The sequence below is a fragment of the Mus caroli genome, chromosome 2 (genome assembly GCF_900094665.2).
Source record: "Mus caroli chromosome 2, CAROLI_EIJ_v1.1, whole genome shotgun sequence".
In the NCBI taxonomy this organism is placed as follows: Eukaryota; Metazoa; Chordata; class Mammalia; order Rodentia; family Muridae; genus Mus; species Mus caroli.
The window spans coordinates 159,106,830-159,121,862 of NC_034571.1; the positions used below are offsets into that span (position 1 = coordinate 159,106,830).

Sequence of the window (15,033 nt, forward strand, 5' to 3'; positions counted from 1 at the left end):
GGAAGAGAGGCCCCTAGGTCTTGCAAACTTTATATGCCCCAGTCCAGGGGAATGCCAGGGCCAAGAAGTGGGAGTGAGTGGGTAGGGGATCAGGGCGGGGGGGTATAGGGAACTTTCAGGATAGCATTTGAAATGTAAATAAAGAAAATATCTAATAAAAATTTTTTTTAAATGCAGAATAAAATAAAAAGCAAGAGGGACCCCACTGCCATTGTATGGCACAAGGAGAGAGCTAGACTCTGCAGTTCTTGAATGAAACAAAGGTTATACATTGTTGCAGGATATTTGATCACATTGTAAACTCCAAAGATCACATACTGGAAAAGTTTGTTTCTACTTCTGTTGTGGCTCAGCCTTAGCCCATACCTTTAATCCCTGGCTGGAATACAGACATATCCTTAAGTAGTTACCTTTAATTCCAAACAATGAAGCTAAAGTTAGTTCATGGAAGGAAGCACCGGTGTGTGTAAGTGATGTCTAATTGAGTGGCAGACAAAGTGACGAATCAGAGAAAGATTTGACAGAACGTGGCAGAGATAGGACACACCCAGCTCTCATGAGAAGAGAGGAAAGGAAGCTACTTAAGGTAGCAGAACAGAGATAGAGAGAAGAGAGGATTCAGTTTACCAGGAGAGTTTTACAGAGACAGGTTGAAGAGCGAACAAGCTAGACACAGGTAAAGACAGAACAAGCCCAGAGGATGAGAAGAAGCCAGAAGATCAGAACAGATTGCGAGAGTTAGTATGAGGTCAAGCAGAGCAATTCAATCAGAGGCTGAGAGTGACTTGTCCAGAGGCCAGCCAAGTCTCTTGTGAGCATTGGACCAGATTGAATCAGTCAGCCTGGAGAGGAATTTGAGTCAGAACAGCTGGGCTGACTAGCCATCCAGAGCTCAGAAAGAACTAGGAAGGAGTGGATTTATTCAGCAGCAAGTCTCAGGGACTGAAAACATTCTAGGCCTAGATTAGATTGTACAGACGCCAGCAGCTTCCAGGAAGAGGCCTGGGTTAGCAGAGAGAGGAGGCAGTAAGCCTAGGAGACAACAATTACATCAGGAGAATAAAAGATACTACTGCAGTCTGCCCAAGGGTCTGTGGAGAAGGCCTTTGTCTGCACCCCAGATTCCCATTAAAGCACCTTGAGTCCTTCCTTTCTTTGAAGTATGCCTACTGTGTGTCCTTTCTTCACAGCATGCCTACTATGCGTAGTGTGATTACCTTTCTTTGACTTTTCACTCCATTCATGCTTGACTTCCCATGAGCACCATGGTGGGAGGAGTCCTCCTGCCAGCTCACATGGGTCCCCTCCTCTTGGCCAGAGTGTTTGGAGAACTCCTCTTTCCCATTCTCAGTCCAGAAGGAAACCAGCCACTGGCAACCCAGGCACAGCTAAGCGGTTGATTGGCTCTGACATGATTGGCTCTGACATGGACCAATGAAAATCAGCTCTGAGATTTTTCTGACACAGTTGGTGCACAGGAAGGAAGCCTGAAGTGCCAGAGGCCACGTTGGTGTTCCCCACTGAGAAGCCAAGGTAAGAGCAGAATGTAGAGATGGAGGAAACCAAGTCCCAATGACGTGTGTAAGCTCCTAGATCCAGCCGTTCCTGAAGCCTCACCTAACTCAGCACTTTCCAGACACAGCTTTGTTTGTGATGCTCTGAGCTGCATTTCTGTCCCTGCAACCAAAGGGTCCTAACACTTGCTTCCTCAGCACCCAGTATGGTGCCCAGCATATGGTGACATACACTAATTGGTTGTTGTACAAACAGGTGGCATCTGGGCACATGCACACCCACCTAACCCAAGGACTGGCAACTCTGGAGCTGAAGAGACTGTTTTCAGGCTGGGAAGGGTGACTGAGTCAAACTGCGGCCACCATTTTAAAGACCTTCCCCTCCCTAAGGCGCGTTTACTGTGAGCACAGGCCAGAGAGTTCATGAGGATGTAGGGGGCATGTGCTTTGGTGGTGGCAGGCCTGACACTCTCCCTGCTGCTGTGGACTTTCTTCTTAGGTGCCGCTGTCAGTCAAAGCCCCCTCTGTGCACTAGTAGGTCTACATAGGCTCTGAGGGGCAGGGCCCGCCTGGCCAAGGGAAAGAGTCGGGGCTGGGCCCCGGAGGCTGTTCTTGAGCATGGTGGTTTTCTTTTAGAAGCTTAGTGATTCATTTACCTCTGCTAGGTGTAAGAGGCGGCATGGAGCTGTCAGTAACCCCATGCCCTCAAAGCCTGCTCCTACCCACCAGGCTACAGTGCCCAATTATGGGGGAGACCAGTCCCATTGCCAGGTAAGAGTGGGACAGTGGGGATGTGAAGACACCTCAGGTGTCCAAAGTTGTCTCGTCTCTGTAAATGAGGGCCACTTCTCTTTGCCCTTACTGCACCACGCCCCAACGTTCAAGACCGATGTGAAAGCCAGGCACAGTGGGCACACCTGTGACCATGCCTGACATGATGGAACACACATGACCATGCCTGGCACACAGCACTTGGGAGGTGGAGGCTAGAAGATCAGGAGTTTAAAGTCATCTTCAGTTATATCGTTAGTCTGATGCTAGCCTGGGTAACTTTGTCTCACAAAATTAGAAAGGGGAGAAGTATTCCACCCGGGAATATTTCCTGTGTAGGATAAAGGCACTGGGACCTCACAGTGACGTTCCTCACTAGAGGACGGTGGCCACTCCCTAGTGGCCTGTGTCTCACGGTTCCCCTGTGTGGATGCCACGGTCCCGTCAATGTCTGTATTCGTGTCCCTCTCCTTCCTTCTGGAAGGCCAGGGCTATGAGGCCAGTGTCTTTGTTTTGCTCTCTGCAAGGCCCCTAATTGCCCAGCACAGAGCTACAGATACAGCAAGAGCGCCTTGAGTCCTGGCTGAATGGGCATGGCCAGGCCCCGCAGCAGCAACAGCAGCAGTGGCAGGGGCGGCTGTGGCAGTGGTGGCGGTGGCAGCAGCAGCAGCAGCAGCAGCAGCGTGCTGTCCGTTTATGGTTCTGGATCACACCATCATCTCCTCACTTCCGGCCTCCGTACAAGCCAGGTCTGCAGTTAGCTCCATTGTACAGTAGAGGAAAGGGAAGCACCCCACCCCAAGCTAACACTGACCAAGACTCCCACAGACATACTGGATATCTGCCCACAAGGCAATGGAGCTGCCTCTGCCTCATAATCTCTCACGCTCCAGATCCAGATCCGGCCACCGCTCACCCAGTGCTTGGCTTCTACCCTCTTACAACCCATTGCCACCTCCAGTGGGCAGGATCTACCCTTGTCTTGCCGAGTGTCCTGCTCTCTCCAGGGCACTCGGCACACTGAGATGCACCATGGACACACAGGTCAGATACACGGCCCAGGTCTGTTCCCAAGCAGAAGCGAGGCTGAAGGCGAGGAGCTGGGGTGTGTGAGACGCTGGAGGGGCTCTTCAGTGAAGGGTGGCAGATGTGGCTGAAGCCATACTCCTAGCCATGTGTCAGTAATGACGGTGACAGGCCCCCATACGTGGACACTTAATTCCCTTTTTTCCAATTAGAAAAAATTCTCAGCTAGCCTTGTGACCGCATCATTCATTCATTCATTCATTCACTCATTCACTCATTCACCACACAGCTCTTGAGATTTTATTCTGTGGCAGCCACTGCTTCAGGCACTGAGCAGGCAGCCCTAAGCTAACTAAAAGCTCTGTCCTTTAAAAACACATCCAAGGGGTGGGAAGGGGGAGGAACCCAGAGTTCAGGAATAGTGTGTGTGTGTGTGTGTGTGTGTGTGTGTGTGTGTGTGTGTAAGAAGCTACCAAGGAAGGGCATGGACAGAACTGGGGACAGTTCCCAGACTGCCTGAATCACTGGCATTTGAGCAGAGATCAGCACCAACAGAGTGTGTGGTGATCCTGTGGCTGTCTCTAGGATTGACCCCAGTGAAGTCAAGAGCTAGTGCAAAGGCCCTGAGAGGGGAAGGCACCTGGTAGGTGTGAGAAAAAGAGGTTTGAGGGAAACTGAGTGGTGATGGTGGTGGTGGGCTGGTGGGGAAAGTGGGTGCAGGGTGTAGAGAGAGCAGAGCTGTGTCCTGGGCCCTGCCGGACTTATTGGTTTTTTTTTCTTTTTTTTTTTTTTTGGTTTTTCGAGACAGGGTTTCTCTGTATAGCCCTGGCTGTCCTGGAACTCACTTTGTAGACCAGGCTGGCCTCGAACTCAATCCTCCTGCCTCTGCCTCCCGAGTGCTGGGATTAAAGGCGTGCGCCACCACGCCCGGCATCGGACTTATTGTTTTGAACCAGAGTCTCACATAGCCCAGGCTGGCCTTGGCCTCACTGGCTAGTGGAGGATGACCTTAAACTTCTAACCCTTCCGCCCCCAGCTTCTGAGGTTATCAGTGTGCACTACCATGCTTGCTCTGTGCAGCCTTGGTGACGAACCCAGAGCTTCCTGCACGCTGGGCTGGCTCTCCAGTGACTGCTGTGTCCTCAGTCCCCTGGAGGCTTTTGCACAAAAGAGTGGAAGGCAGGTTGTGGGCAGGGGTAGGGCAAACAGCAGTGAGGAACTCTGGGTAAGAGGGGGACAGGGACAGCAGTGGATGGTGACTGCATTCCGGGACAAGGGTCCCCACCCCTGCTGTCAAGGCTTCCTCACCATCATGGCTATATCCCCTTCAAATGCAGGGCAAACCAAACCGTTCTGTGGAGCTTCTGTGGGTGAGAAGGGGGCCACCTGAGATGGGTCTGAAAATGCCCATCATCCCACAGCCTTGATGCCTGCCCCTGCCCCAGATGGCCACACTGGGCACTTCTAGAGCTTTTAGAGTAAGGGGCCCCGTGAAATAAGCACTTTCCTCCCAAGCCATCTTCTGCCCCTGCGTGGCACTTCCTGTCATTCAGAGTCACCTAGGGCAGCACACATGGTTGGGAACAGCATATCCACAGGAGTGTCACCCACTCCTAAATTCACACCACAGCAAACCGCCAAATGTGAGACTCGAGCCACAGGACTGAGAAGACAGGGCCTGGCAATGGAGTCTTAGCGACCACACCCAAGCATGGGAACAAAAGAAGAAAATAAAGGCAGGCTGCCGATGTGGCTCGGTTGGCAGAAGGCTTGCTTGTCTTGCATGCTCAAAGCCCTGGGTTTGTCTTTGGGAGGTGGAGGCAGCAATTCAGCAATTCAGGGTCGTCCTGAGCTGCAGGGTGAGTTCAAGACCAACCCTGGGCTACACAAAATCTTGCCTGAAAAGCAGCCAAACTGGACCTCATCAACATTAAAAGGAGCTATCTGCCAACGTCAGCGCCAGCAGAGAGAACACACCCACGGGACGGGGGAAGACAGTCGCAAACGACACATCTGATAAAAAATGGATGTCCTGAATATATATAAAGGGCTCTAAATGCTGGGAGATGGCTCCGTGCTCACCACACAAGCACGAGGACCTGAGTCCAATCACCAGAAAAAAGAGGGTGTGGCGGTGCTTGGGAGGTGGGGACAGGGATCCCCTGGGCTCTCTGGCTGGCCAGTCTAGCCTAACGCCACAGGCCACAGCTCGCAGCGAGAGAGGATGACTCCTGAGGAGCATCACTTAAGGTCGACCTCCAACCTCCACACATGCACTAAGGGACAATTCAACCACAAGAGTCAAATAATTCGACTGTAAAATTGAACAAGGGGGCCTGGGGAGTCGGCTCAGAGAGCGAAGGCTCTTGCTACCAAGCCTGCCAGCCCGAGTTAGATCCCAGGAACCCATGTGGTAGAAGAAAGCTCCCACCCAGGAAAGTCGTCCTTTGGTGGCAACACGAGGGCCATTTCACCACCGCCTCTCCCCCATAAAGTTTAGTGAATAAAACGATGAAACCATTTTATCTGAGCAAAGGCTTTTAGTGATACTCAGCCTCCCCATGTTAGGTGCAAAGCCACAGAGGGAAGTGGGCTCGTCTGGGTGGCTACTCTGAACAAAAAGAGCCGGCACACAGACGGTACAGCGGTGCGTACCTGGAGTCCCTGCACCACCGAGGCAGGAGAATGACTAGTTTGAGACCAGCTTTTGTTTTAAATGAGACCGTTGTGGTGGTGTATACCTTTAATGCTGACACTCGGGAGGCAGAGGCCGCTCGGATCTCTGAGTTGGAGGCCAGCTTGGTCTACATATGAGTTCCAGTTCTAGGACTACACAGAGAGACACTGTCTCAAAAAGCTCCCCCCCCCAGCCCCCAAAGTGGGAAGCTGGCACAGGTTAGAAGCCTTAGAAACAGATTAGAAAGTTAGAACACTTTCGCTTTGCTGGTGAGAACACAGAATGACGTAGCTCCTACAGAAACAGTTTCTTAAAAACTTCATGAACCTCGGGAGAGGTTGCCATGGGGAAAGCTACACAAACAATCCCTAGAGCCCATATAAAAGCTGGCCACTGGGGCACATTCATAATCCCAGTGACTGCGGGGCAGAGATGGGAGGTTCCCCGAAGCTCATAGGCTGGCTAGCCTGAGACAGAGAAGAGGACCACTAAGGCTGTCCTCTGGCCCCCAACATGTGTGCAGTCATGTGCACTACCCAAACTCACATACACTAACATGTCCATCCATACACACAACACACACACACTCAGACTGAGACAGAGAGACAGATAGACAGAGATTTCTGCATGACAGAGACTGGAAAAAAAAATGAGAGTAAGATTCAGTTGTTTGTACCCCCACATTCCCAGCAGCCCAGAGAGGTGAAGCGCCCAAGTGTCTATCAACGGATGGAGCTAGAAAGGAAATGCAGCAAACCTACACAAAGGAACAGCACTCAGTCTTGAAAGGAAAGAAGCTACCTCGGGCCAGAGTATAGATAAACAAACCCCAAGGACATTATGCGACGACACAAAAGGAGTCAGGCACTAAGGGCCGTGATGTGTGATTCCTGTGTGCAGCTTCCTACAAGAGTCAAATCCAGAGATGGGAGGTCCACGTGTAACCCCCAGGGGTTGGGGGTCAGTTGGGGAGGGTGCTGTCCAACAGGGACAGAGGCTCACTTTTGGTACTGAACCATTTCGGAGACTGGTGCATAACACGACCAACGTCTTCTCACTTAAAACGGTGACGAAGGAAAGCCCTATACCTGGTGGATTTTACCAAATTTTAAAATTCACCCGGGGCATGTTTCCACCATGAACCCTGGTCACCAGCCCCGGTCACAGGAATTTAGGTGACCCCAGGGAGATACTTCTGAAGCACGTGCAACTTGGGAGTGCAGAGGGCAAGATACACCCCAGCCTCGAGGAGAGTCACATGACAACTTTATGTCATCATAGGAAAAACATGAGGGTTGGCACCCTGGACATTCACCTGTCAATTCTGGCTCCTGCCCATCTCCCTACCCAGAACTGGCCTTCCTCTCACAAGCCTTACCTCATGACGCCTAAGGCTACCAGAGACACCCAAATTGAGAAATGCCCACCTAGGGAGAAGGCAGAGACTCCTCTGTATAGATTACCTTCCAGATAATAGTTAATGTCACTCTTGTGTCTCTAGGACCATCTGGTCCATCAAGTGTCCTTTGGGGTGAGAACCAAGACCACTCCCAACTCAGGCAGCAGACACTGGACTCTTATCACCTAACACTCCCTGTGAGAAAGTGTTTCTGGGGCTGCATCCCTAAGATGCATCGTAATTCTGAAGATCATTACCACTGCCCAAGATAGATTTCACGGTCAGAGCACCCGGGGTGGACTCTGTCCCAGCCTCCCCTTGGTTGTGTGGCCCTCCACTTCTCTGGGCCTCAGTCTCCACAGCTGTAAGAGGAGAACAGATCAATGGGACTATGGGGTCCCCTTTGTGTGTGTTTGTCCAGGGAACCCATGTGTGAGGGTGTGTGGTAGTCAAAGGACAACCTTGGGTGTCATTCCATCTAGTTTGATGTCAGATCTCTTTGTTATTTACCACTACCTATGCCAGGCTAGCCGCCTAGCCACCTAGCAGCCATCTAGTAACCGTCCTGCCTCCCCATATTGCCTTTGAAGCAATGTGGTTACAGTTGTGTGGGGACTGTGCCTGGCTTTGTATAGGCCCTGATGATTTGAACTCTGCTCTTCAGGCTTACACCTCACCACTGAGATGTCTCCTCTGCCCCAGCTCCCCACCCTCCTTGCTCTAGGTCGTACCTACAGTGACTGTCACTACTTCTGCTGTTGTTTTTGTTTTAATCCAAGAGATGACAGCAAAGCTGAGTGTGCGCAGCCAGCCTGGGATCTGTGCTGTTGACACCACCCCAGCTAGGGGGTCTGTTGCAAGGTGCCCTCCTAGCTCATAACACAATCAGGACACACCAAGTAAGACGCCCACCGATCAGTCTTCCCTTAATTCTTCCAGAGTTGAATCTTAAATACATGTGCTGAGACGTGGGGAGTGACCTCCCACCCCAAGAAAGCAGAGAGCAAACAAATACCACCACCCCCTCCCCCCCCCCAGACTTAGGGCCTCAGCTCCATCCTGTAGAGGGTCTGAGAGCCAGCCCGGAACAAGATGGCTGTATTATGTCACACCTCTGCTCCTCCAACAGCAGCCGAGGGCAGCGTGGCTGGGGCGCTGAGTCCCTGGGTCCCTGACTTTCCTGGGCTCATGTGGCCAGAGAAAAAGCCTGCAGGCTTGCAGCCAGCATGGCATCTTCTCAGAACGATTTTCGGAAGGGGTTTATTCCACAGATGGATTAGGAAAGACAGTCAGACCGTAAGCCCTTTAGTCACTGCCCCTTATGTGGGTGACAACTGACCTCTGGGGGTAACTCAATGAGGCAGGCAGTGCTGTGGATTCCAGATGGCTGTCACCTGAAGGAACCACAATACTTCACCACAAATCACACAGAGGATAAGGAGCCCGGCTGAGCCTAGGCAGCCCAGCTCTGCCAAGGGGCTCCCATCTAGACCACAGTGATACCAAGGATGGGATGCGGGAGGTTGCAGGGCTGGGTTTGGAGTTGCTGCCTGAGGCATGAGAGTTCTCCCCGACCCCTAAGCACACTGCCTTCCTAAGGTCTCCTCTGCCAATTTTCAACCCCGTCACTCTTCTTCTGGGATGGGGACCAGAGAGATCCCAGACCACAGATGAGGCAGCAAAGACCCGAGAATGCACCAATCTTGGGGTGACTAGGCAAGTCAAAGAAGCAGCCCAGCCCAGACCCCGGGCTCCCCTTTACCCAGTAAGAGCTTGGATCCATCAAGCGTGACTTCAGTACTTCCCACGCGTGATCATACTTCACCCTCCTACGGCCCCAAGAGGCAGGTTTAAAGGATCACACCTACAGAGTGGGAAGCAAGGCTGGGAAGGGTCCAGAGGTCACACCCACGAGAAGGGAGGACTTGTATCCAGCTCTGGAACTGCCCTCCAGCTGGGATCCCAGTCTCTGGCAAGCGGTCCCTCTAAATTAAATAGGCATCGGGAGACGCTCTGCCTCACTCAGCTAGGCAGCACAGAACACAGGGGCTCCAGGCTTCTGGTGACCCCTCACAACTGATGGTAAAACACAGATACCCCCTAGCTCAGGTGGGGAAAGCTACAACCCCATGAAACCACATCCAGCAGCACAACAGGACATGTAGCTAGAAAGGGGGACTCTGAAGGACTGCCAGGAACTGGTGTGGCCACTCGCCAAGTGTCTCGCATGCCAGGAACTGGCTGGACTCTTCACTTGGGCACATCCTGAGCTTGCATGGTAGCTTCCCCACTAACTCCCATTTCTTACACAGGAGACTGAATCCCGGTCCTCAGACACAATGAGAAAGAAGCCGCACGCACTGTGCCCCACAGCCAGTGGTAGCAAAATTCTAGTCACTGTCTCCAGCTAAAGGCCACGTCCACTTTTGATATAATATAATAATAAATTTTAGCCTTCTTATGTTCTGTGTGTAAATGTGTAGGAGAGTGGGGGTGGGGGTTGGGGTGAGGACATGTCTCTACTTTCCCAGTACTGGAATTAGAGCGACAGGCCACCATGCCTGGCTTTTTCACGTGGTGCTAGGATCTGAACTCAGGCTCACACGGCTGCAAGGCAAGCATTTACCAATCGGTTCATCTCCGGGCCCCTAAATTTTACCCTTACAACTTATTTTCCTTTCTATTTTTCTTCCTTCCTTCCTTCCTTCCTTCCTTCCTTCCTTCCTTCCTTCCTTCCTTCCTTCCTTCTTCCTTCCTTCCTTCCTTCCTTCCTTCCTTCCTTCCTTCCTTCCTTCCTTCCATTCTTCCATTCTTCCTTTCTTCCTTTCTCTTGTTTTTTATGACAGGGTTTCTCCATGTAGCCCAGGTTGTCCTAGAACTTGCTCTATAGACCAGGCTGGCCTCACACTCATAAATCTGCCTGGCTCTGCCTCCTGAGTTGTGCAATTAAAGGTGTACGCCACCACTCCTGGGTTTACCCTTATAATTTCTTTTCTTAAGCTACACTCACATCAGAAATCCCTTGGCTCATTAGAATATTCCCAAAGGTGGGTGTGGCCACTGTCCCCACTGGACAGACATACTCACTCAGATGGTATAACTGACTCATCCAAGCTTGGGAGAAATCTGGATCCAAACCTTGATGTAGTTTGAATGAGACTCAAGTTCGAATATTTGGTCTCCAGTTGGAGGACATGTTTGGGAAGGACTAGGAGGCCGTGTCTCTTGGAGAAGGTGTGCCACTGGGGATGGATTCTGAGGTTTCAAAAGCCCACACCAGCCCCAGTTTGCCCAGTGGATCTTAGCTACCGCTCCAGTGCTACGCTGGTCTGCCTGCCTGCCACCATGCCTCCTGTCATGACGGTCATGGACTAACCCTCTGAAACTGTAAGCAAGCCCCAAATTAAATGCTTTCTTTTAAAATTAGATGTGGTCACAGTGTTTTGTCACAGCCACAGAACAATAATTAAGATGCTCAACTCCGACATTTCCACTGCTTCACGCGCGGTGACTTATCCTTTTAGCGTTAGGTGAAGTCGTGTCACCTCCCAGAGCCCGTTTCTTCTGATGTCATCAAGCACATGCCTTCGACCATCTGTAAACACCAGCCACTTGCTTTCCCAGATTCCCTTGCCACTAAAGTACGAGTACGTTATCAACGGCCAACAACATTAAGAACACCTGAGAGGGTGCTCCTGGGTGGGGGGAAGGGGTTCTCTTGGAGGAGAACGCAATGGACCACAGGAGGAAATGCCACTCTTTGACATCGTTGTATCTACATTTGAGGCTGAATCTGGTAGTTGTATCTCTTGACGCCAGGCATCAAGCACAGGTGCCAAGTCGTTTTTAAGGTCTAGAGAAGCAGAAAGATGAAAAGAATCTCCAATCTGGGCTGGTGAGATGGCGCAGTTGGAGGACTGACTGCCAGCAAGCCTGACGACCTGAGTTCAGTTCCTGGGACCCACTCGGCAGAAGTGAAAACACAAGTTGTCCTCTGACTTCCACTACTGTGTTATTTCATGCATACACACAAGCACACACAGACACACACACACAAAATAAGTAAATAATAGACAAATGTAACAGGATACATACAGTTTAAAACACCACCCCTTGGGGCCAGCAAGATAGCTCAGCAGGTTAAGGAGCCTTTCCACCAAGACTGATCCGAATGGTTGAAGATCAGAATTGACTCCCCCGAGTTGTTCTCTGACCTCTGACCTCTGACCTCCATACATACTCTCACATACATACAAAGCAACAAATAAGGGTACTTTAAAAAAAAATTTAAAAGATACAGAATTCTGATGAGATCAGTAAGCCATCCACTCGGCCGGCTACCCTGCCATGTCGGGAGACACGCAGTAACTTGTCTTCCTCCCCATTGAAGCTGATGTTCCTGCTTTGTCGTTTATGACCCACAAAAGCACTAATGGGCACCCCACTGCCCAGGAGGGCTGAAGAAGAAATGTCTAGATGACACCAACCCCAGAGACCACTGATCTGTGCCCAGCACAGTAAACACTCTGGCGATTTGGAAGCGGTTTCAGAGAGATTTAACCCAGAGACTCCGGGTTCACACATCAGCTCTCCCCACACCACACTGAGAGAGGCCTGAGAGAGAGTTCCCAGAGAGCAGAATCTCAGAGGAGGCCCTGGCATGCCTGCACTGCCTCCCTGCCAGGGCTAACCCCACCTCCCAAACAACCTAATGGGTTTTGATTTCTACTCCTCTGATGGAGAATCCAGGGCCGGGGCTTTGGTTCGTTCCTCACTTGGCAGAGCAGCCATCAATTATTCACAACACCAGCACAGTCTCCCCAGGGTGCTGTCAGAAGGGAAGTGATCGCTGCCCCAGAGAAAGGACCCCAGCTCACCCAGAGAAAGGGCACAGTAACTTAGCACTGATAAGAACAGTACCCTCCCTGTAGTGCTGAGCACTAAGTTGCTAAGCTTCCACAAACACAACCTCACTGCAAAGTGGGCCCCAGTATTCAAGGCAGGGAAGGGGGAGGTGAAGAAACGGCCTCTGGCCAGAGAGTAGTGAAGAGTTGGCTGATTCCACAGCCCTGGTCTGTCCTTTCTCCAGGACATGTAAGATGCGGCCATTTCTGATCCTCACAGGCACCTGGAAGCGATACTTAGCACTTGGCCTGTGTGGTTTCTGAGGAACTCGCAAGTCTCACTGGGCTGACAGGCTTTGCTCTGGAGATTGTGGGATGGGGTGGGCCAGGTGCAGGTGACAGAGAAAGCAGAGGTCCAGGGAACTGAGTCACAGGAGGCTGTGAGGAAGAATGGCTGACAGGATCCTGAACCCTGAGGAAGTCAGTACCTGATTGCTTCCTTGATATATCTACCCATCCAGCCACCCACCCATGCCTCCATCCATCCATCCATCATTCACCAATATATCCATCTATCCACCCACCCACTCACTCACTCACTTACCCATACATCTACCAATCCATGGACATATGCATCCATCCACCCACCCATCCACCCACCCTCCTGTCCATCAAATGATCATCCGCCCATCCGCCCATCTACCCACTCATCCACCCACCCACCCATCTACCCATCTACCCATCCATCCATCCACTCACACACCCATCTATCCATCCATCTACCACCAATCCACCCACTCATCCATCCATCCATCCATCCATCCATCCATCCATCCAAACATACATCCACCTCCATCCCTCCATCCACCCAGCAATCCACTCACCCATCCACCCTACACAGGGTTATTTGGAGCCCTCTGAACCAGACACCACAATGCATACTGGGAACACAGCAATGTGTGTGATACATCCTTGTGGGTGTAAATCAGAAACACGTAGACCAGAGATGATCTCTAGTAGCGTTTAAAGATCATGCAGGAAAAATACTGCATGAGGTGACAGGGTGCAACAGGGAGGGGACAGGAGTCCAGGAGGAAACAGTTTAGTAGGAACTGTAGCAAATGGGGACATGAAGAGAAGGCGTCCACAGAACATTCTGGGGAAGGCAACTGGAAGCAGCAGGGAAATAAGCGCAGAGGTCCTGGGGTGGGACAGACCCTGGCGTGTTTGGGAACAGTAAAGAAGCCAGCGGGACTGGGACCACACGAGCCAGAAGAGATGAGCCAGGAGAGATGAGCCGGAAGAGCTCTGAGGACCAGAATCTAGACCTCAGATGCACAGTGGCATGTGGATTCCATGCTGAATGTGATGAAAACCTCCGTGGGTTTCAAACAGATGAATAATGCAATCTGACTTGCACCTTGCGCTTCTGGGAGAGGGACTGTGGGAAGCAAAGCAGGAGAAGGTGCTAGGGAGGGAGGTGTGTGTGGCCCTTGATCACCAACAGAAAGAACAGGGTGTTCGAAAGCTCGCTTGCGGGGAGGTACATTTCTGGCTACCCCTAGTTGCGTGCTTTGTGACCTTAGGCAAGCTACTTCGCCACTCTGAGCCTTGTACGCGTTTGGGCATTTGCTCAGTGCCTGTGAACGTTTCTATGCTGAGAACCAGTGGGCTCGACCGCCTTCCTATTTCAGCTCTGGCTGCAGAAACTGCAAGAATGTGAGCTGACAGCCCAGCCTGGGATCACAGCGAGGTCATGATGCTGCTGCTGCTGCGGGTGGTGGGGGGTGGTGGTGGGGGTGGCGCGGGGGGGGGGAGCCGATTAAGCTGAGTGAGAGGAGGAAAGACTGTTTATTCCCACACGCTGCCTCTTGCAAGTCGACCCATTTTTGCCCCACAGCCAGGTGCCAACACAAACCCAGCCCTTCGTCTGTTTCTTCCCTGGGAGGGTAAATCCCCACTTCCTGTCCCTGGATCCAGTGTCTTAAGGACAGGGCAGGTGAGGAAGGAGGGGCCTACCTGGGCCTCAATGGGCTGAGCTGTGGGGGAACCTGTGTCAGGCCTAGAAATAGCAAAATAAGTCTGTTGATCCTAAGCCAGCTAAGGACGAGTACCTTTCGTCTTAGAGGGAGGCTTTCTGGACACGGAAACTGGGGAAGGATTATGGTCTCAGCCTTCCAGGAGGAGACCAAGCCCAGAGGCAAGAGAAAAAATGACTGTGGGCTCTATCTGCTGTCCTACTAGACACCCTTCCTGTGTCGACTGCAGCCTTTTTGAGCAAGTCAACTCTCTGCAAATAACTCTACAGAGTCCCCTGAGAGAAGGGACCAGTGAGGGGCCAGCTGAGCCACCAAAGACTCCACACTGAGAGTTCAAGCTAGCCAAAATCCAGGCCATGCTTCTAAACGATGGCTGGCCGTACAGGCAATCTTGGTCACTTGCCTCTGGTTCTGGTTCCTGGACTCAGCTCTCAGAGACAATCTTGTCTCTTCCCAAACTTGATCTCTCTGGATTCCCACACATCTCTTTTCTGGGCCCCCTTCCCAGCCTCCCATGCAGCCCTGAGCACGCTGCGCTGTCATTTACTCCTGGCACCCAGGACTCATGCCACGTGAGGCAGGCCTCACCCTCCAGACACGCTGAGGTGCCAGCCTGACTCAGAGGAATTGCACCTGTCCCGGTCCTCACCCCAAGCCTCTGCTGGTCCCCAAGGCTGGCTGCCGCCTGTGCCCAGCAGCCCACCCTGTGTGAACAAGTTCACCCTGCCTCTTTCCCCAGGCCTATTTTCTGCTCTGATTTGGA

The 15,033-nt window shown here is 51.8% G+C and overlaps 1 protein-coding gene across 2 annotated transcripts in view; it reads right to left on the reverse strand.

Moving 5' to 3' along the window:
* Kcnb1 (potassium voltage-gated channel subfamily B member 1) overlaps positions 1–15,033 on the reverse strand; it is an 87,585-nt gene that overhangs the window by 70,180 nt on the left and 2,372 nt on the right. The gene's annotated exons all lie outside the window — the stretch shown is intronic.